The sequence below is a fragment of the Dromiciops gliroides genome, chromosome 1 (genome assembly GCF_019393635.1).
Source record: "Dromiciops gliroides isolate mDroGli1 chromosome 1, mDroGli1.pri, whole genome shotgun sequence".
In the NCBI taxonomy this organism is placed as follows: domain Eukaryota; kingdom Metazoa; phylum Chordata; class Mammalia; order Microbiotheria; family Microbiotheriidae; genus Dromiciops; species Dromiciops gliroides.
This window is the reverse complement of record NC_057861.1, coordinates 536,081,390-536,105,324: the sequence shown is the minus strand read 5'-3', so window position 1 is coordinate 536,105,324 and position 23,935 is coordinate 536,081,390. Positions and strand designations below refer to the sequence as shown.

The 23,935-nt window shown below is 38.8% G+C and overlaps 1 protein-coding gene across 2 annotated transcripts in view; it reads right to left on the bottom strand.

Moving 5' to 3' along the window:
- C1H7orf50 (chromosome 1 C7orf50 homolog) overlaps nt 1–23,935 on the bottom strand; it is a 356,496-nt gene that overhangs the window by 328,878 nt on the left and 3,683 nt on the right. The gene's annotated exons all lie outside the window — the stretch shown is intronic.

The following is a 23,935-nucleotide window of genomic DNA, read 5'->3' as shown; positions in this document are numbered from 1 at the left end:
ATCCGGCCTCAGACACTTGACACTTACTAGCTTTGTGACCCTGGGCAAGTCACTTAACCCTCATTGCCCTGCAAACAAATAAACAAAATAAAAACATAAGTGAAATGAGTAGAACCCTGAAATCAACATACATGACAATGACAACGTAATTGGAAAAAACAAGAACAAAAACAAAAACTGAAGCCTGTCTAATACTAACACCCAAGGTCAGCCCTGAAGAAGGGATTGGAAGACATACCTCCCCTTCTATACAGATGTGGGGGACTATGGAGGTAGAACACAACATATACTATATAACTTGATCGATGTGTTGATTAGTTTTCCTAAACTGACTTTTTTTTTCTTCTTTGATTTTTCTTCTTGGACATAACTTTCAGCTCTCTGGGTAGAAGAAGGGATAGGAATCCATTAGGATGATATTAAAGGGAATATAAAAATAAAAGATAGCAATAAAAATTTCTTTAAAATCAGTTGCACAAGTGAAAAAACTGTAGAATCTCTGAATTAAAAAGAACCTTGGAGGCCAGCTAATACAATGTGGACCAAACCAAGGAACCCTCTTCCAAATGATGAAGGACATGGGCAAGATCAGAGATTCCTTCCTTTCCTTTGTCCTCCCTGTATCCAATTAGTCTTCAAGTCTCATAGACTATTCCCTTTACAGGGTCTCCTGAATTCATTCATCCTTTGCTTTTCCCCTTTGCCATCATGACTGTCCAGGTTTTCACCCCCTTCAAGTTTGAATGAAGGCAGTAGTGACCTTATTAGTCTTTGTTTTCTCTACCCTTTGCCCCCATTAATTCCTCTTTTATTTACGCTGCTACATTAAACTTCCTAACTGCTTTCATCCTAGAACTGAACACAAAGTTGGAATTCAGGAGATGTTTCTAGACAGAGATTTACCTGCTCAAAAAACAACAATGGCTTTTTACTGCCTAGGGTCCTGTGGCCAAGCCACAGTGGGCTTTCAAGGATTCCTGGGAGAAAGAAAGAAGAGGTAGAAAGACTAAGCTAGGCAGCCTAGGAGCTTGGATTTGCCTCAAGGCTCCTTCTTTTGCTCTAAAAGAGGGGGCCCTAAAAGAAAAGTGACATTAAGAAGGGACCTTGGGGGAAGCTGGGTGGTGCAGTAGATAAAGCACCAGCCCTGGATTTAGGAGGACCTGAGTTCAAATCCAGCCTCAGACACTTGACACTTACTACCTGTGTGACCCTGGGCAAGTCACTTAATCCTCATTGCTCCCCCCCCCCCAAAAAAAAAGACGGGACCTTTAACTAGAGATGATTGGGTCAAGGATGATGATGAAAGAGGCCAAAACTCCTTGGTGAATAAATTCAATTCTACATTATCCTCCTTTTTAAAATCCCTAGCCTCTTTATCATATCACCAATCATGCCTAGCCAAGTCTCAACTGTGGATCACTCCCACTATTCATCTGGCTTTGTATATGATTGCGTGTTGCCTCCCCTATAGATTATAAGTTCCTTGAAGACAGACTTTTTTGTTTGTTTGTTTGTTTTTTGGTATTCCCAGAGCTTAACATAGTGCCTGGCACATAGTAGGTACTTAATAAATGTTTATCAATTGACTGACTGATTGACTGCTTTGGCTTATAATATAGCTCTTATCTCAGCCTCCAGAAAGCTCTGAAGCTACTAATTGTTTAAATGCAGCTACCAAAGCAGTTTTATTGAACTGTACAGACTTGATCCTGGCCTCTTGGATTCATTACTCCCTGCTCAGGAAAGCAACCCAGGAAGTTATATCAGACAACTATCATACCAAACTCCTTATGACCTGGGTGGTCAACCTAAGACTGTGTAGTTTCTCAACTAAAACATCAGGCTAGATGGTTCAGAATGCAACAAGCTTGCTCTGACCTAAATGTGCAGGTGGAAATCCTCATGGGAAGAAGCCCAGACTCTGTCAGCCTCGTTTAATTAGAAGTAGTGAACACAATCTTCCAAGGCAACAATTGGAGGGAAATGATCTATAGAAAGGCAATTATATTGGATAGATGGGGAAGATATTAGACTCTAGGCAAAGAATCCTTGAGTAAGTGTCCAAAGAAATACAACCCCAGAACAATGTTTTTAAGTTTCCTGCCTTAGCCCTAATTTTACATACAACTGAGACCCAAGAACTTCCTTTAAGGAACTATAGACTAATGTGTTTTTTAGTCAGTTGGTGAAGCGTTCGGGCATCTACTGAGCAGCTCCATTGAAGCACTCAGATCTAGAGGCCTTGATGGACTATAAGGTGAATGATGTGGAGAACATCCAGAATGAGACAGGGTGTGATGGATAAAAGACCAGTCTTTGAATCTGTAAGACCTGGGTTCAAGTTCTGCTGCCACAACATAGTAGCAATATGACTGAGCAAACAGCTTAATCTCTCAGTGCCTCAAAAAACTCTCTAAAACAATATGCTGTAGACATGTTACCCAGTTGTACAGGTGGAGGGAAAAGACTTTCTAAATCAGGGGTGCTCTATAATGATGAAATTACTGGAAAAGACCTAGCAAATCTGTAACAACAACAACCACAACAACAACAACAACGTGTCCAGAATGAGGGGTGATTACCAGGGGTTCAAACCATTCTTGCAATATTGCATACAGCTTTAAATGCCCCATTTCAGAAAGGGCACTGACAAGCTGAAATATGTGCAAAGTCAGATGACAAGGATGGTAAGGGGACTAGAAATTATATTATAAATGGATGAAATGAAGGAGCTGAAGATGTAAAAACCGGAGATGAGAAGATTAAGGAAAGACATGGTCATTTGTCTTCAAATACTTGAAGAGCTCCCATGTGAAAGAAGGACAAGAATTGTTTTGCTTGGCCCCTTGGGGATGGAGGGCCAATGGGAAGTCTCACAAAAAACAGCTTTCTATTCTATATAAGGAAAAACTCCCTAACAATTAGGGTGATCTAAAAAAGTGGAATGAATGAGCTTCTTAGAAGACAGTGAGTTCTTCATTCAGACAGAGGATAGATCACTACCTGTCATTGGGATCAGAGATTTAGAGCTGAACAGAACCTCCAAAGATCATAAAGTCTTCATTTTACAGATAAGGAAACTGAAGGCCAGAAAACAAGTATTAAATAGGAATGCCAAGGGCTGAAACTCGGTCGTCTGACTCCAAATTTTGAGCTTTTCCAACTAAACTCTGACCTCAAAAAAGAATTATTTTCTGTACAACACCACAGGGTACATAATGATGTTCAGTCTTGCAGGATATTTTTGTCTCCTCAAATATAGAAAGATATAAAATTCCTTAAAGTAAGGGCAACAAAGGGCTATAGAACTGTTCACACCCTTTGATTCAGCAATACCACTGCTAGGTTTACATCCCAGAAAGAGAACAAGACCTATTAATACAAAAACATTTCTAGCAGCTCTTTTTGTGGTGGCTAAGAATTGGAAATCAAAGGAATGCCCATCAATTGGGAATGGCTGAATAAGCTTTGGTATATGATGGTGATAGGATATTATTGTGCTATAAGAAATGACAGGCAGGATGATTTCAAAAAGGGCTGAAAAAGACTTGTATGAACTAATGTATAGTGAAGTGAGTAGAACCAAGAGAAACCTTGTGCACAGAGACAGCAAATTGTTTGATGAATTGTGAATGACTTAACTATTCTCAGCTGCACATGATCCAAGACAATCCCAAAGAACTAATGATGAAGCATACTATCCACCTACAGAGAAAGAATAATATTGATTGAACACAGACTGAAGCATGCTATTTTTCACTTTCTTTCATTTATTTCTTTTATTCAAGTTGGAACACAAAACTTAAAATAAAAATGTTTATATTTAAAAATAATAAAGCAAGGGCAATATACTCCTTTGAATATAGGAGAATGTTAGCAATACAGAGTTAGTTGATCAAAGTATTTAACATATGTACAGTGTTTTGTAAACCTCAAAGAATTACCCAAATAGTGGTCGTCGTTGTTGTTGTTACAACAGGTACTGGTTGTGAATTGTCACTCATACATTGCGGCTCTAACATGAACCCTGAAATTTCCATTGAAGAGCGATAAATTGTTACTTTTCACATGCACTAATCCTTCTCACATCACCTTGGGCAGAAAGGTGCTTCTCTATATAAAGCGAGAAACAACAACTTGGAAAGTTAAGAAACTGGCCCAAGGTCATAAAGAGATCCTGGGCTCCCAATTCCTGACTCGATCAGGGCCAGGAGAAGCCTCTCAGAGTCTAGTCCTTAAATTTAATTGGATTCTGAACTGCCACACTATAAGGGAGTGACAGGAAGAAGGAATAGAGTGACAGGCATGAATACCACAGATGAAATAGTGGGGGTGTCTGCTTCCCATATAGCATCTGCCTTAACAACTTTTACACCCTTAGATTCTGAGAATGAATAATTCATTATATTAATAATGTATTAATGAAAATAATTATGTAATTATTTGATTAATGTGATAAGCTTGATAATCATATTAATAATTCATTGTCTCAGGGGGAAGGGGGAAGGGGAAGGAATCATGGAACATTAGTCAACCCTAAAGAAGCTTTAAAAACCATTTAATAAGGGGGTAGCTAGGTGGTGCAGTGGATAGAGCACCAGCCCTGGAGTCAGGAGTACCTGAGTTCAAATCCGGCCTCAGACACTTAACACTTACTAGCTGTGTGACCCTCCCAAGTCACTTAACCCCAATTGCCTCACTTTAAAAAAAAACAACAAAACATTTAATAGGGGCAGCTAGATGGCACAGTAGATAGAGCACCGGCCCTGGAGTCAGGAGTATCTGAGTTCAAATCTGGTCTCAGACAGTTAACACTTACTGGCTGTGTGACCCTAGGCAAGTCACTTAACCCCAATTGCCTCACAAAATTAAAAAAACAACATTTAATAGAGGCCTGGATTTAACCATTGTCAACTTTAAAACACTCCTTAGAAACAAGATCTTTGTCAATCAGACCTCAAAGTCAAGAAGGCCCGGGTTCAAGACCCACCTCTAAGACTAACTGGCTGTGAGACCACAGACCAGATGCAGACTTGCCTCTAAAGCATCTCCAGGGTACATAATGTCTGCTAAACTGGCTTCTAATCTCTTCTGTGACCTGCCTAGTGGTGGCTGAGTTCAGAATTATTTAATTCAAGGACTGGCACAGATCTGACCATGGAATCCCCTCATAGGCAGACTCCCGTAGCTCCCTACAATCTCCAGGTACAACAATAAAATCCTGTTCGGCATTCAAAGCCATTCACAACCTGGTCGCTTCTCACCTTTCATTAGGGAAATTGTTCTATAATTTTCTTTCTCCATTTTGTCTCTGCCTGGTTTAGGTATCAACACCATATTTGTGTCATAAAAGGAATTTGGTAGAACTCCTTCTTCACCTATTTTTCCAAATAGTTTGTATAGTATTGGAATTAATTGTTCTTTAAATGTTTGGTAGAACAGGGGCAGCTAGGTGGTGCAGTGGATAAAGCACCAGTTCTGTGTTCAGGGGGACCCTGGGCAGGTCACTTAACCCTTACTGCCCAGCAAAAATAAAAAATGTTTGGTAGAATTCACTTGTAAAACCCATCTGGCCCTGGAGATTTTTTCTTAGGGAGTTCATTGATGGCTTGTTCAATCTTTCTTTTTCTGAAATGGCGTATTTAAGGATTTTATTTCCTCTTCTGTTAATCTCGGCAGTTTATATTTTTGTAAATATTTATCCATTTAATTAAGATTGTCAAATTTATTGCCATATACTTGGGCAAAATAGATCTAAAAAGTCATTGTTAAATTTATGAAACCATGCCTTGTAGGAATGAGCCCTTTCAGCTCTCAAATTCCTGCCCTGGGGCCCTGCTCTCCAGATTGATCAGCTCCAGCTCCAGCCATCCTTCAATTTTACCACCTCTCTGCCCAGCTCCAATCCCCTAAATTCCACCCACCCACTCACCCAGTAATCTTCTTCCAGGTCCAGAACAAGACATCGTCAAACTAATATTGGAACGATGTGTCAGTCTACTTCCCTATGGCTCCATTCACAAGCCCCAGTAACTTTCCAAACCAGAATGCCTCTCCCTGGCCAATATCCCCCAATAAGTGTTGGCTTCCTCTATAAGCTTCTTGAATGTAGGAAATGTCTTCTCTTTTGTATTGTATCACCAGAGCTTAGCACAGTACTGTGAATCTACTAAGCACATAATAAATGCTTTTTAATTAGTTCATGATAAATATTTGGTATTTCCAAAAACCCAAGCTAAACACAAGAGATTAAAAGCGCCTAAAGGATGGCATTTCCCTTGCCTACAAATGTCGAGTCATCTTGTATTCTTTCTTAGTTTAAGACCATTAAGAACACTGACCCTGAGCTGGTAGCTGCCTAATTTAAAAGAAGGAAAATGAGCAGATGAAAAATCAATGAAACACAAGGATATTTTAAAAAGGTCAACTTGTATCACCAGACACTGCTTTGGGTCTAGGGTTTGAGGGAATAGCATTTCACCCAAAGAATGATCAATGCAATGCTAAATCTAACCTCTTAAAACATATTTCAAGCCTGTCTCCCTTGGCTCTTCATTAAAATCAATTCAAAATGTACATTTCTGGTCTATGTGTTACAAGTGTCCACTGCTGGAGTAACCCAACCCCAGCATAAAATCACTCTCACCATCAAGGAAGTCATGAACCCACCCAATTCCTATTCCTATTCCATTAAAAACAAAACCTAACAAACCAGCAAACATAAGAATCCTATTTCAGCAGGTCATCACAGTCTTTAAGGGAATTTTATAAGAACCTAGATTCCCACATCTAAGAAGCAGCATCAAGTAGTAGAAAGGAAGCAGGCCCCAAAGTCCTAAATTCTGGGTATTGGACCTGCATACTGAAGGATACTGACTGTGTAACATCGCTTAACCTCTAAGTGCCCTGGGGATCGATCTTTCATAGAAGTTACTGAAGGACAATGAAAGGAGAGGAGTTCCTTAGTTAATGAAATTACAGCTTCTGGCTCCCACCCCCATCCCACCCCCACCTCCAATACCACATCTTATACTACTTTATTTGGGCACAGTGGCTAGAGTGCTGGGCCTGGAGTCAGGAAAACTCATCTTCTCGAGTCCAAATCTGGCCTCAGATACTTACTAGCTGTGTGACCCTGGGCAAGTTCACTTCACCCACTTACCTCAGTTTCCTCATCTGCAATATGAGCTGAAGAAATGACCACTCAGTATCTCTGCCAAGAGAACCCCAAATGGGGTCACCAAGAGTCGAACAAGATGGAACAACCATAGATGCTATTTTAGAGGCATATAAGGTGACATAAGCACAAGTTAATCCTTTTTTTTAGCATAAAAATTGACATTTTGATTTATCCTTGATAAATGTCAACCTAATACCAGCTCAGACAGCTGCTGATCAATTTTTACCAGTTAAAAGGGGACTAGTGGGTCTGTCTGTAGGTGTACAAGTGTTGGGTGGGAAAGAAATCAAGTGTTCCAGGCTGGGTTCTTCTTGTCTCCAGGCCCGATGCTCTATCCACTGTGCCACCTAGAGCCCTTTCCCAAAATTAATGGAGCTTTAAAAAAAAAACTCAGGCCTGGGTCCACTAAAAAAAAAAAATTATACTGGGGGAAGCTAGGTGGCGCAGTGGATAAAGCACCAATCCTGGATTCAGGAGGACCTGAGGTTCAAATGTGACCTCAGGACATTTGACACTAGCTGTGTAACCTTGGGCAAGTCACTTAACCCTCACTGTGCCCCTCAAAAAAAAAAAAATTATGCTAACATCAACTGAGCTATGATTGCATCAAGGCTATCCTTTTACTCCTCTCTGATTCTCTAAACCCACTCCACTAAAGAAGCTTTTCAACCTTCTTGTCTCTCCTCAAACTTCCCACTTCCTCTCTTCTCCCTTTCTCTTTACCTCAAATCCTTTAGACATCCTTCCTCTATTCCAATAGTCCAGTCTCTGATGAAAAGGTGGCCCTTCATCTCGTCAAGGCCAATTCATCTAGATCTGCTCTTCAGCCCAAGCTGTCCCATCTTCACAGCAGACTGCCCCTAAATACTCTCTACTCTCTCAATAATCTTCACACGCTTCCTCTTTACTGGTTCTTCCCTTGCTGCCTACAAACATCATACTTACCTTTAAAAGATCTTTACTGGGTTCTATATCCCTTTGAGCTATTGTCCTACCTCTCCTCTTTTTCAGCCAAACTCCTAGATAAAGGCCGTCTACATTCCTAGTCTCCACTTCCTCATCTCTTACTCAAGTCTCAACCCCTACTCAACACACAGGAGTTACCAATGATCACTTAATTGCCAAATCTGACTGGCTTTTTGTCAATCTTCATCTTCTTTATCAATGAGATGTTTAAGCACTTAGCACCATGCCTAGCACATAGTAGGTATTTAATAAATACTTGTTCTCTTCTCATCCCCCTCCTTCTTCCCCTTTCCACATCAGACATTGCTGATTACCCTTTCTTCTCTGGATTTTCTCTCCTGGGTGTCTTACCTCTCTGACCAGTCCTTGTTCCCCTTTGCTTGGTCATTCACATCATGCCTCCAAACTCTGACTACACCCCCAAGACTGTTGAGGCCCTCTTCTCTTCTCTCTCTATACTCTCCCTTGTGACCTCATCAGCACCAATGGAGCTAATTCACTCCATGCAGATGACTCCCAAATCTATATATCCATCTCTACCTAGTTCCTGCCTGAGCTCCAGGTGCACAATCACCAACTGCCTCTTGAACCCCTTGAACTAGATCAACTGCAGGCAATCCAAAACAGAATTTGCTTTCTTTCTTCTGAAGTCCCCTATTTCTGTCAAGGGAACCTTGGTGTATTCTTTATACTCATGCCTGTTGTTTCTATTTCCATGTCATCTCCTACATCCATCCTTTCCATTCTACTCACATGGTCACATCACCTACAGACCCTCATCACCTATGCCTGGACTATTGCAATAGCCTTCTAATTGGTCTCCCTGCCTGAAGCATCTCCCCCCTACAATCTAACTTCCACAAAACTTCCCAAGTGTTTTTCTTAAACCATAGGGTTTTTTTTTAATTAATAAAGTATTTTTTTTCTGTTACATGCAAAGATAGTTCTCAACTTTTGTTTATACAAGCTTTACAATTTCAGATTTTTCTCCCTCCCTCCCCCTTCCCTAGACAGCAGGTAATCTGATATAGGTTATATATATATATATATATATATATATATATATATATATATATATATATATATATATATATATATATACACATATACATATATATATATACACATATACATATATATACATATACATATATATATATATATATACACACACACACATATATATATATATATATATATACACACACACATATATATATATACACATAATGACATTAAACATATTTCTGCATTAGTCATGTTATAAGAGAAAAAATCAGAGCAATGATGAAAAACCTCAAATAGAAAAAAAACAGCATCAAAAACAAAAGAAATAGTATGGTTCATTCAGCATCTATACTCCACAGTTCTTTTTTTTTTTTTTCTTGGATTTGGAGATCCTCTTCCATCACAAGTTCCCTGGAACTCTTCTGTGCCATTGCATTGGTGAGAAGAATATAGTCCGTCACAGTAGATCAACACTCAATGTTGATGATACTATGTACAATGTTCTTCTGGTTCTGCTCATCTCACTCATCATCAGGTCACGCAAGACCCTCCAGGTTTCTCTGAACTCCTCCTGCTCATCATTTCTTACAGCACAATAGTATTCCATTGTATTCATATACCACAACTTGTCCAGCCATTCCCCAATTGATGGGTACCCCCTCAACTTCCAATTCCTTGCCACCACGTAAAGAGCAGCTATAAATATTTTTGTACATGTGGGTCCCTTTCCCCTTTCCATGATTTCTTTGGGAAAAAGACCCAAAAGTGGTATTGCTGGGTCAAAGGGTATGCACAGTTTTATCGCCCTTGGGCATAAATTCCAAATTGTTCTCCAGAATGGTTGGATCAGTTCACAGCTCCACCAACAATGGATTAGTGTTCCAATTTTCCCACAGCTTCTCCAACATTTATTATTTTCCTTCTTTGTCATTTTAGCCAATCTGATAGGTATCAGGTGGTACCTCAGAGTTGTTTTTATTTGCATCTCTCTAATCACTAGAGATTTAGAGCATTTTTTCATATGTGGAATAGATAGCTTTATTAAACCATAGGTTTTAAGAAGTCATCTCTAATTCCTGTTACCTCTAAGATGAAATATAAACTCTTCTGTTTGGCCGTTAAAACCCATCACAGGCTTAGCCCAGTCAAAGTTTCCAATCTCATTATACATTATTCCCTTCCCCTATGTCACCCCAGATAGTCAAAGGATTCTTCTTACTGTTCCTCACACATCATGCTCCATCTCCATCCCAATCCCTGCCTCTGCACTTAGATGATCCCTCTCCCTATGAGCCTCAGACCAATCCCTTACTCCCTGTCAAGCTTCCTTTTACAGAAGGCCTGATTCTGTCTTCCTTGTCCCTTACCCCAACAGCTTTGAGTGTCCTTCCTCCCTTGACAGATAGAGGGCTGGGCCCTGGAGTCTTGACTCCAAATCCAGCCTCAGACACTTAGAAACTATGGGATCCTGGGCAAGTCACTTCATCCTGTTTGCCTCAGTTTCCTCACCTATAAAATGAGCTGGAGAAGGAAATGGCAAACCACTCAAGTATCTTTGCGAAGAAAACCACAAATGGGGTCATGAAGAGTCAGATGTGACTAAAAAATGACTAAACGACAACAAACTCCCAAAGGAAAATGTAAGCATTTTGAGAGAAAGTAGTTTCATTTTTGTTTCCATATCCATACCCTTAGAACAGTACCTGGCACATAGCCAGTGCCTAATAAGCGCTTGCTGATTGATTCTTCTTTTTTTTCTTTTTTTTTTTTTTTTAGTGAGGCAATTGGGGTTAAGTGACTTGCCCAGGGTCACACAGCTAGTAAGTGTGTGTTAAGTGTCTGAGGCCAGATTTGAACTCAGGTACTCCTGACTCCAGGGCCGGTGCTCTATCCACTGTGCCATTTAGCTGCCCCCCTTGCTGATTGATTCTTAAAGGGGGAGACTGCATTTTGTCATATCAACATTTAAATGTTCCTTTAAAACAATTTTGAACAAGACCAATTATTTATTCAAAAACTAATCACCTACCTAAGGGTTAGGTGGCTCAGTGGATAGACTGCCCAGTATGGAGTCAGGAAGACTCATCTTCCTGAGTTCAAATCTGACCTCAGACACCTAATAGCTGTGTGACCCTGGGCAAGTCACTTCAACCCTGTTTGTTTCCTCATCTGTAAAATGAACTGGAAAAGAAATGTCAAACCACTCCGGTATCTTTGCCAAGAAACCCCAAATGAGATATCATAAAGAGTCAGACAGGACTGAAAGGACTTCAACAACAATCACCTACTGTTCTAAATTATACCCCTTTAGAGCCTCTGATTGTAGGTGAAAAGCAACAGTTAAATTTATGATAAACTGCTAAATTTGTATTACACAAAATGCAAAAGTAAACAAACAGGAAGTTGAAAAGGATACCCTTGCCAGCTTGTGCTGCCCCGACACTAAAGAATGATCAGTCATTTTGCACAGCTTAATCTAAGAGCATTCAGGCAAGCACTGATCCTGGTCTCTGACAGGACTGCAGCTACCTAATGGAATGAGAGGAAATATGAACAGGGGAAAGATCACTGAAACACAATGGCTTTAAAAGTAAATTGTATAGAAAGTGATCCTCAAGGTTATTTTGTCTCAAAAGTTGTGACACTAGTGAATTTCCCAGATGGACTGAAGCTTGTTGGCGTTTGTTTTAATATTTTAACATACTTTGGATAGCAATCTTTCTAAAACATATTACATTTAAAATAAAATGTATTCAATATTTCTCTGCCTTCTAAAACACAATTAACCTTCTTTCAATGACTTAGGATCATGATTAAGAGCATCAATTACTGTTATAAAATAACACAGGGTTGCCTTCAGGGGCTTAGGAGATTTCTTGAGTTGTTTGCACCTACACCAAAGAGCGATCTAGATTTGTGTCTCCTTTGTTGTGATTCAGTTTAGTCTCATAAGACTATGGAGCTAGAGCTAAAGAGAATCTCAAGGTCATTTAGTTCAAATCCCTTGTCCCTTACAGATAGGGAAACCGAGGCCTAAGGGAGATTGACTGACTTGCCCAATATCACACACCCAGCTCCCTCTGACTTCAGAACCAGTACTGTTTTCCACTATACCATGCTGTCTCTTCCTTATAATCATTCTGTTTCTTGTCCATTGTTTGTGCTTTGATGTGTCTACTTTTCAGCAGCCTTACCTTACTTCCTTTCAAACCAGCATAAAGCCCAATAACCCTATTTGTTAGAACTAAGTGTAAAGTAATAGTCAATACTGACACTGAGTGAGGAGCTATGGGGCTACATTATATGCTTGACTTTCGGTATATGGATATTGTGACCTGTTTTGAGTATCTGGCTGCCTTTTTTTGTTTTCTGGTTCTCAGCTGTGCTCAGGATAGTGGATAGCTGACGATACCAGACAAATAACCTCCAGATAAATGAGGTACTCCTGTATTTATTTTTTGTTTTGTTTTGGGTTTTTTGGCAGGGCAATGAGGGTTAAGTGACTTGCCCAGGGTCACACAGCTAGTAAGTGTCAAGTGTCTGAGGCCACATTTGAACTCAGGTCCTCCAGAATCCAGGGCCAGTGCTATATCCACTGTGCCACCTAGCTGCCCCTCCCCATTTGTAAGTTCTATTCAAATATAAGAAACGTTTAACATCCTTTTTTTTCTTTTTTTAGCTTTTTTCTTATCTTGATAGTATTTTATTTTATTTTTTCCCAATTACATGTAAAGATAGTTTTCAACATTCATTTTTGTAAGATTTTGAGTTCCAAATTTTTCTTCCTTCCTCCCTTCCCTCTCCCTTCCCCCAGACAGCATTAACTTCCTTTTTTCAAAGCAATAATTATTTGCCTCTGATACTGATAACAGATTTGGCAAGAACATTTTATACTTCTTAATGCTTTTTAAACATAAACATTAATAAAGATAAATTGATAGGCAGCTCAGCATTTAAATAGCTATAAAGTGGAAAACAAAGCAATGGGGGGGGGGGAACAGCAGTAAGAAAAATAATTCAAGTTTCCAGGGAGCTGCTATAAATACCAGCAAATAATCACCCTTAATGATTTAATTACAAAAAAATCCACTGTCAGTGGGTACTTGAGATGTAACATACCATTTGCATGAAATGTTTTGGCTTTGAACAAGCTCTTGAGACCATAAAGTTCAGGCACTTGTTGAAAATCATCAATTATAAATTAAGAAGTATAGTCTTAATATTCTGGTAATTCATCTCTGATTTTCAAGATTACCAACCCCACAACCCACAACCAAAAATCCCTCAACCAATACAACACACTACGAAGTTAAAGAGCTTTATCTTATTCCCACAGAAATAACAATTCATGACAATTCACGCCTCTACCTCCTATGTGTCACTTTTGAAAATGTAGAGATGGGAAATAGAGACTGGTAATTTCACTGGTAGAGAAAACTCTTTGAAGAAGAAACTCCTCCCAATATGGGTTTGCACCTTCTCTGCAACTTACTTAGAACACTGAGAGATTAAGTTGACTTGTCCAGGGTCACACAACCAATCTGTGTCAAAGACAGAGATGGAACCCCAGTCTTCCTGGCTTGGAAAGTGGATTTTTATCCATGATACCACATTGTGTGTGTATGTGCTGGTGCATATATGTAAATGTACATATATATGTATATTGGTGAAGTAGGTTTAAAAAAAACAAAACACCATAGGCTAAGGTATAATACTTACCAATAACACATTATTTTGCTATTTTTTTGGAAAGCCCAAGTAGTTAAGAAAAAAAAATCACTTGTCACTAAGGACTCCAGACTATCACATGGGACAAGTCTGGTCAACAAATTTAAGTTTTTCTTACTATCAACAGTTTCAGTTTGCAAAGCAGATGCCAAAAAAGAGCTGGGCATATTCCTTATATGGTGCTCAATAAAACTAACATTACAGACATAGCTAAGCCACCCACTGGTTCAAACAATTCTCAGGCCTGTTATGTTAAGTGGTGTCCCAGGCAAATGTCTTTTAAGGTCTCTGATCTCTCCTCTTGTGTTCGATGTTGTAGCTAGTGTAAGCAACAGAATTCTAAGAGTAACTAAGAGCCTTCTTTTCTCCCTCCAACCCCATTGCTAATATTTACCTGTATCATAGTTGCTATCTATTACCACAGTGCTCAAAGAATTCTCCCAGTCTCCCACAGATACTTAACGGCTTTAAGAGTATTAGTCACATTTCAACATGGGATTTCTGTTCATATGACTCAGTGTGTTGGTCAGAAACAAGGTCAAGGTCTACTTAAATTTGGAAAAGGAAAGGGGTGGAGAAAGGTAAAGGAAATAAATGAGAACCCCAGTCCCTCAAAGGGAATGTGGATTGAGATGACTTCTTTAAAGTCTTGGGACTCATCTCCCTAACTATTCCTTTCAGAATGGGTAATAAGAAGGGAGGAAGAAGTTTTGGATACAAAAGGATATGAAAAAGGAAAGATGACAGAGTGAGAAGTAGCCTAGCCCAAAATGAACAAGAAAGGGCGGCAGCTAGATGGTGCAGTGGATAAAGCACTGGCCCTGGAGTTAGGAGAACCTGAGTTCAAATTTGGCCCCAGACATTTAACACTTACTAGCTGTGTGACCCTGAGCAAATCACTTAACCTTAAATGCCCCCCCCCCCCCGCCAATGAACAAGAAAATTGGGAGGTAGCTCCCAATTCAGCAGTTATCACAATGTCAAGAAAAGAAAAAACAAACATGAAAAAGGCATCACAAAGAAATTCTTACAGAAAAAACAATTGAAGACAAGCTCTGGCACAGCTGTCCCCATCCTGTAGCCAATTGTGTCCAGCAGCTATCAATCTGTCCACGAGGCAGGCCTGACAAAACTCTGACCATTGCCATAGTCCACAATGTACGGTGGCCTTAGTTCTATACCTCTGTTCACAACCTGCATGAGGATATATCTTTATTTAGGGCTTTTAAAGCTAAAAATGTTTTCCTAGTGAATGACTTGACATTGTTTGCCAGAAACATATCAAGGGAAAAGTGTTAACTACTCCAAATGAAAGTTCTATTTCACTTTCAAAAGAACATGCCTCAAGACTATTCCCCTCTGCATTGGTCAAACTAGGGAAAGACAAGAAACCACTGGGGGTACTCTGCTTTTCCCACTCAACTATGCAATTTATTACAGATAAAGATTTCTGCATCCTAAGCAAAGGTAAGGTTTATAGACTTACTGCCTGCCTTAGAATCTCTAGAAACTAGAAAATTCAAACATTCTTACTGTGGATCAGAGAAAACATATGAGCCACCTAAAGGAGCTGAAGCCTGGGAATAACACAGAACCCATACCCTCTTCTACACCCCTGCTAGATCCTGGCACTGCTGACATAGCTAAGCCACCCACTGGTTTCCTAAGCCCTGAAGCCTCTGGGCTACACCAATAACTGGCACAAATCTCTATGTGTTGCTTCAAACATCCCAAGACTTCTGGGAATTACCTTTATGACCATTTTTATCTTTCCTACTAACTGACCTAAAACAAAAGGCCTATGCATTGCTCAAAAAGCTGTTGGAGAGGGGCAGCTAGGTGGCACAGTGGATAAAGCACCGGTCCTGGAGTCAGAAGTACCTGAGTTCAGATCTGGCCTCAGACACTTGCCACTTACTACCTGTGTGACCCTGGGCAAGTCACTTAACCCTAACTGCCTCACACACACACACACAAAAAAAAGCTGTTGGAGACCTACTCCAGACACATCACATCCCGTATCTTCTCTACCTATCCTGAGATTCTACTGGTTACAAGGAATTGCCTTCAAGAGACCTCATTAGGATTTCTAAGTGGACTATTTCATTCCTACTTGGGTATAGTGGATAGTTTATCACAAAATTATTCATAAACTCGGTTGCCCTCTAAATGAATTTTTAAAATGTGATCAATTCCCACTCTCTATTACTTCCTACAAACCCCCAAAGTATCCCAGATTCATTTGGAAAAACCTTTTACCATTTCTAGGACAATAAATCAGTTAGAAAAATACAAAATTACTCTTGTTCATTGAAGGGGAAAAAAATACCCAACAACAACATAAGAAAAAAATCAGGATATGACATTCTAAAAAGCAAAGAAAATCAGATGACAATCAAAATGAAACCTTAAAAAGCTACTCCTCTGGGGGCGGCTAGGTGGCGCAGTGGATAGAGTACTGGCCCTGGATTCAAGAGGACCTGAGTTCAAATCCGGATTCAGACACTTAACACTTACTAGCTGTGTGATCCTGGGCAAGTCACTTAACCCCAATTGCCTCACTAAAAAATAAAAAAATAAAAAAATTTTTAAAAGCTACTCCTCTGGGGCGGCTAGGTGGCGCAGTGGATGAAGCACCAGCCCTGGAGTCAGGAGTACCTGAGTTCAAATCCGGCCTCCAACACTTAACACTTACTAGCTATGTAATCCTGGGCAAGTCAGTTAACCCCAACTGCCTCACTTAAAAAAAAAAAAAAAAGATACTCCTAAGCATCAAAGTAAATGATTGAATGTTTAGTGAAAAGGAAGAATATGAATCATTCCTTCAAAAGAACAGAAATGAACAAGGTATTAAGTATGAAAACTGATCAAACAGAAGAAAATTAAGCTTTTTTCAGGTAGAAATTAAAGACTAAGAAATGAAATGTTTGTTTTCATGTCTACAGAAAGACAACAGAACTGATAAACAAAACGAAGGGCTAGTTTTATTTTAAAAAGACTTTTAAAAAAATAAATAAACCGTTAGCTAGCCTGATCAAGAAAAAAGAAAAATCAAATTATCAACATAAAAAATGAACAATGAATTCACAAAAGAGGGTAAAGAGAATTATCAGAAACTACCATATATGACTGTATGCCAGTAAAACTGAAAATCCAAAGGGAATGAATGAGTGTATAGAATAATTTTACATACAATATAACTATCTGTGTCTAATGGTAGCCGTCTCCAGGGTGGAGGGAGAGAAGGGAAAAAAAAGAAATTTACTGGGTAGCTAGTTGGCACAGTGGATAGAGAACCAGCCCTGGAGTCAGGAGGACCTGAGTTCAAATCTGGCCTCCGACACTTAACATTTACTAGCTGTGTGACCCTGGGCAAGTCACTTAACCCCAATTGCCTCACCAAAAAAAAAAAGAAAAAGAAATTTACATGATAACTATTATATATTTAAAAGGAATAGATTTGCAGTTTCATGAGCAATTATCTTTTTTTATTATAATATGTTATGGAAATGTTTTTTTAATTCCATAAATTAAAAATAAAATAAAAATTTTAAATATACAACATACCCAAATTAACAAAAAAGAAATAGGTATCTTTTTTTAAAAAAAACATTCTCAGAGAAAGAAATTTAGCATGTCATAACTGAAATGATAAGGAAAAAAATCCCTAGGTCAGATTGTTCAACTTCACTTATTAACGCAACCATGCAAGAGCATTTAACACGTACGAGACAGAGACAGAGACAGAGAGAGAAAACACTCTACCAAACTCCTTTTATAAGACAAATATGTTCCTGATCCCCATAGCAAGGACAGACAAAGCAAAAAGAACAGAAGATCAACTTACTAGTGAATATTAATGAACAAAAATAAATAAAATTTTTGTAAGAGTTTACAAGAATGATATACTCAGAAAATAATTCACTTTGACCAAATTGGATTTATATAAAAGATGCTTCAGGGGGCAGCTAGGCGGTACAGGGATAAAGCACCGGCCCTGGATTCAGGAGGACCGGAGTTCAAATTTGACCTCAGACACTTGACACTTACTAGCTGTGTGACCCTGGGCAAGTCACTTAACCCTCATTGCCCTGTTCCCCCCCCCCCAAAAAAAAGATGCTTCAATATCATTTGTCTTGGGAAAAAGTAGCAAAATCACATTATTTTTCAATAGATGCAAAAAAAAAGTTTTAATAAAATAGAGACTGATTCACGTTAAAAATCAATATTATCATAGACAAGAATGGCCCCTCTTTAATATGATCAAAAGCATATATCTAAAACTAAGAGCTAATATTTTTTGCAAAAGAGAAACACTAGAAGTTTTCTCAGTAGGAACAAGGGTAAAGCAAAGGATTGCCCTGCCTCCCCCACTATTCCTTGGCATAGTGAATGAAATAAGAACAAAATTACTAGTACAAACATCAAAAAAGTATAAAAATTATCCTTATTTCCAGATGATATGATGGCATTCTTAGAAAAGTCTAGAGAATCAGCAAGGAAACCAATTAAAACAATAGCTCAGATAAACTGTAAATTACAAAATACACCAAAATCATCAGCATTTTAATACTGTATTAATAAAACCCAGGAAGAAACAATAAGATAAGTTATATTTAAATAACTACAAAGTTCATAAAATATCACCAAGATAACATACAAAGACACATGCAAGATTTATAGAAATAAAACAGCAAAGCATTTTATGAAATAAAGAAACACTTAAATAATGATAAAGATATTTACTACTTGTGACTGGGCCAGGTCAATATAAAAATGATCATACTATATTAATTTAATCAGTCAACAACAAGCACAATACCATCTGATTACCAAGAGGATGTTTTATAAAGCAAGCCAAAACAATAACAAAATTCTTTTGTAGGAAATAATGAAAACATATACAAAACAAAGGGAGATAACATTCAGACCTCAAATTATATTATAAAGCAGCTGTCACCAAAAACAATTTGGCAATAATTAAACAGTGGAATAGATAAGATAGGTAATAAATAGAAGCTTTCTAAAACTTTTACTCAACCTTTAACAAATAAATTAGAAGGGGATAGACTTCCTTTTGAGAAGAACTGCTAGGAAGCTTCTCCCCCTAGTTTTGGTAAAATAATGAATAAACTTGTATGGGGGGGGGAATCTTATTTTGATTAACCTCTAACTGAAATTTAGCATTTACTTCAATTATTTTAAAACATATTTGAAAAAAAATGATTCATAGGTTTAATCAGACTACCAAAGGGACCCATGACACATTAAAAAAAAAAAAGGTTAAAAACACCTGGAACGGAGGAGAGACAGGAAATATAGTATAGTATATGATGAAATGTTAAGAGGGCTAGTATAAGTGGACTGCAGAGAGCGTGAACAGCAATAATATGTAATAAGATAGGCAGGGCCAGGTTTTATGGGGCTTTAAAATCCAAATAGAGGTAATAAGAAGCCACTGCTGTTTCCTGAGTAGAGAAGTGACACAGTCAGACTTGTGCATGAGGAAAAACACTTTGGCAGCAGCGTGGAGGATGGATTGGAATAGGAAAGCCTTGAACTAATGAGGCTAAGAAGTAGGTTGTTGTATTAGTCCACACCATAGATAAGGAAGCCCTGATCTAGAATGTATGAATGAAGAATGTGAGAGATATTGTGGTGGTAGAATTCTTGGGCAACTTTCTGAATATTTAGGGTGAGAGTGAGGAAAAGAAGATGACAAAGTTTAGAATCCAGGTGACTGTAAAGATGGGAGTGACCTCAATAGAAATAGGGAACTTCAGAAGAAGAGGGAGTTTGGGTTGAATGATGAGCTCTGTTTTAGACCAGTTAAGTTTAAGACACCTACTGGCCATCTAGTTGGAAATTTCCAAATGGTGGATCATGATGCAGGATTGGAGCTCAAGAGGGACACAAAGGCTGGAGATATAGATTTGGGAATCACAGACCAGATGAGGTCACTGAGAGCATTCAGAGAGAAAGAAGGAAACCTTGAAGAACACCAACAATTAGGGGGCATAATATGGATGACGAGCTGGCAAAGGAGACTAAGAAGAAGGGGTCAGACTGGTGGGTGGCTAACCCAGAGAGGACAGCATCGCAAATTCCTGGATCACATATCTAGTAGGAGAGAGTGGTCCATAGTATTAAATGTTTCAGAAAGGCCAAGAAGTATGAAGATTGAGAAACAGTCATCAGATTTGACAAATAAAAAGTCACTGATAACTTTGGATACAATTTCACTTGAGTAAGGAGACTAGAAGCTGGACTTCAAGGGGTTTATAGATGATTCAGAGGAAAGAAGGTAGAAGCAATGATTGTAGTCTGTCCTTAGTTATAGTTGGTATGCCAAGTGATTTTGCTTATTTTTCTTTGTTACTGGGGGGGGGGGTAGTGTGCAGGAAAAGAGATGAGCAGGTCCCAGAAATGATGTAGTAATAATAATAATGATAGCTATCATTTATATAGTGCTTTAAAGTTTGCAAGTACTTTACATATGATACCTCATTTGATCCTCACAACAACCCTGTGAAGCAGTTGCTTTTATCATATCCATTTTACAAATAAGGAAACTAAGGCTAAGATAGATCAAGTGAATTGCCCAGGATCACACAGCTAGTTAGAGGCTAAGGCAAGATTTGAACTCAAGTCTTCCTGCCAAAGACAAAAGACATTAATAAAACTTTTTTAAAAATAAGATGCCTTTTTGTTAAAGCCAATGGCAAGAATCTTCTAGCCTTAGTCTTGCTATCCTGCTAAAAGAAAAAAACCAAAAACCTCTTATTCCTCCAAAAAATGAAAATGTGTTGATTTCAACCTATAAAGAGGGAAAGCCACCTACAGGTTGAATGTCTTAAGGGAAAAATAAAGTTCCAAGATTTCTAATTATTTCCCCCAAAAGACTAAGTCTGTCAGAATAAAGAATGGAAAAAGTGGTATTACATTTTAATGAAGACTTTGTGAAATAACTGACCCAGAAGTCTGAAGGTACAGTTCAGACATGCCAGGCTATCTGGAAATCACTCACTGTTTGGAAATTTCTTCTTATCTTGGGGATGTCATGAATGTACTGTCTTCTGCCATCATCCCTTCCTTCCCTGCCATCATCCCTTCCTTCCCTACCACCACCATCACCAATCACCAGCCCCTGTTTTAGCCTGTGTGATGAACTTAACAGAGAGCTGGTAAGTGAAGGGGGGTGGGGGGGGGTGATAAAGGAAGACTGAAGGGGTTTCATAAGGAGAAACCCACAAGGAAGGAGGAATCCTGTAGAAAGTTGTACACAATAAAGAGGTAGAAGCCAAGTCTTGGAATGAAAAAAAATTTACAAAACCATCAGCCAAAGGGAAAAGAAGGTGGCATTCCCAAAGTGTGAATTCTAACACTATCAAAGTGCCCAGAGAGAAAGGAAGAAAATTCTATCACTTGATACACTTGAACAATCTTGAACAAAACATTCTGAGCTACATTCTGTGGGAAGTAATTCCGTATGAGTGCCCAGGGAATGGACTAGATGACCTGATGAGTCTTCTCCATGATTAAATTTCTGGGAAGTCAGTACAATGACCAATGGGAAGGGACAGTATCTCCTGTGTCGTCCACTCTGGATTTAGAAGGTTCTTCAAGACATTGGGGGATCAGTGAATCACAGAACTGAACTCAAAACTAGCTAAGTTCACTACAGTAATTTTCCACATCATTCCTATGTGGTGGACAGGGAATACTGCTTTCCAGGCCTCTTAAATCCGATCCCCTTCAAAAATACTTGAGCTTACTTTATAATTTTTTTTTTCTTAAACAACAATTTTAATGGAGAAATCAGTTTCTTTTAACAACTTCCCCAGAGAACCAGAAATGATAATGAGAACTGCTCTCCCTAAATAAAGCCTAATCCCACTTCCTAAGGAAGAACCTGTTTTGCTTAAGGGTGGTTTTTAGTCCTGATTTTTTAAAAAAATACTAACTAAAAACAAAATGCTTCAAGTCCACAGGTCCTCCTCTCAGGTCATATCACCTTACCCAAATGAAAATCAACAAGAAACTTCATCTAAGAACTAGTACGTTGGCCCTCAGGAAAAGAGCACCTTAAAGGAAACAGAATAGAGTATCCGTTCTGATTGAAAGTAGTTGCTGACACCTTCTGGTCAGTTGGCATCTCCACATGCTGCAGGAAACAAAAACTTTCTTTTTCAACTTCTTCATGATATTGAAATCGGTCCAAATGCACTCCCCCCTCATGGCCTCCATGCAAATATACTCTCTTGAACTGTACCTATGTTCCTAGTATGATTTCCCCAAATCATCTTTAAAGGTTGTGTCTCAATCTATCCATATAGGTTAACAGCTATAAACAATCTTGGGCTGAGGCAGGGTGATACCAAATGTTTCTAACAACTATTACCCTCCCTTCTCCAACCCCCTAAAAAAATACTCCCAAATAAGTGGATTTAAGAGTAATGGTGGTTAGATTGGGCATAAGTAATCATAAAATAAACATGGGTTGAAAATATGTTGCTCTTCACTAAGCAAGAATTATTTGGCAGGGTACCTAAATGGCAAGCCTGCAAGGAAGGGGAGGGAGAGGAGACTAAAGATGAAAGACCTTTACTCTTTTTTTTTGTTTGTTTGTTTGTTTTTTTTGTTTTTTAGTGAGGCAATTGGGGTTAAGTGACTTGCCCAGGGTCACACAGCTAGTAAGTAAGACCTTTACTCTTAATGAAAGGGCAAAAGGGGCAGCTAGGTGGCACTGGCCCTGGAGTCAGGAGGGCCTGAGTTCAAATCCAACCTCAGACACTTAACACTTATTAGGTGTGTGACCCTGGGCAAGTCACTTAACCCCAATTGCCTCACAAAAAAAAAAAAAAGGGCAAAAATGTTATAGAGGAATGAGTGTGAGGTAGACAGTCATAATCTCATAGCTTTCCAGCCATAAGGAAACTGAGAGATTGATCACCTGACTCAACTCTTGCATTTTATAGGTTAAGTGACTCAAGTGCCCAAAGTTACACAGAGATTGTTACCTGGCAGAACCATTCACACCAGGGTTCTCTTTCTGCCACCCCTATGCAAATCTGTTTTAAAGAAACCAGATCTCGCTGCAACATGAACAGTATAACTAGCTTCAGTGAAAGCTAACTGGGAATAGCATGAGATGCTACCTACTTCCTGATAGAGAGGTGTTACAAATTGAGACCTTTTTTCCTTTTTCTTTTTTGACTTGGCCAGTGTGGGAATTTGTTTTATTTGACTATATATATATATATATATATATATATACATACATATATATATATGTAAGAGGAATTTCATTTTTCTTACTTTCAATTTAGAGACTGTGAAGGGGAGGGAATTGGGAAAGAGAGATTGTGCATTCGAAAAGAAAAATAAGGTGTTAGGTACATAGGATTTAAAAGGGAAGTCCTTTGTGCTTTCAGATCACTGGATTTCTAAGACACAAATGCAGTGTAATCAAATAAAAATAAGAAAATAAATGGAGGCTGGAGAACTAGAGAAGAAAACCTTCCTAGAAGGATTCCAGTGCAAAAATAGAAACATTTAATTCCTGGTCTTCAGGTGGCTCCTGGGAGACCAGTTTCGACCTGCTGCCAACGGGTCAGATGGGGAAGCCAACTAGAAATTAAACCCAGAACAACAGCCGAAATTAAGAAACCTGATTTTGCCAAACTCAGTATCAAAGAACATAGAGCTAAAAGGGAAATTAAAGATTATCTAGTTCAGAGGCGTCAAGAGGACCCGAATCATATTCAAATGTAATTGGAAAATGCTTGACAAAATAAATAAAAATACAATAGAACACAGATCATGATAATTTCTGGTTTTATAAATCAATAAGCTCTCCCACTCCACCTCTGTGCCCCCATCCCACTTCCAGGGATACATTTCTATTTTAGTTTGTCACCACTGACCTAGTCCAGTCCCCTCATTTTACACATGAATGAGGGGAAGGCAACTTGGCCAAGGTCACACAGCTACTTCATAACAGAATAAAGACTAGATTCTGGGTTTTCGGATTCCCTTTCCACAACACTTTCT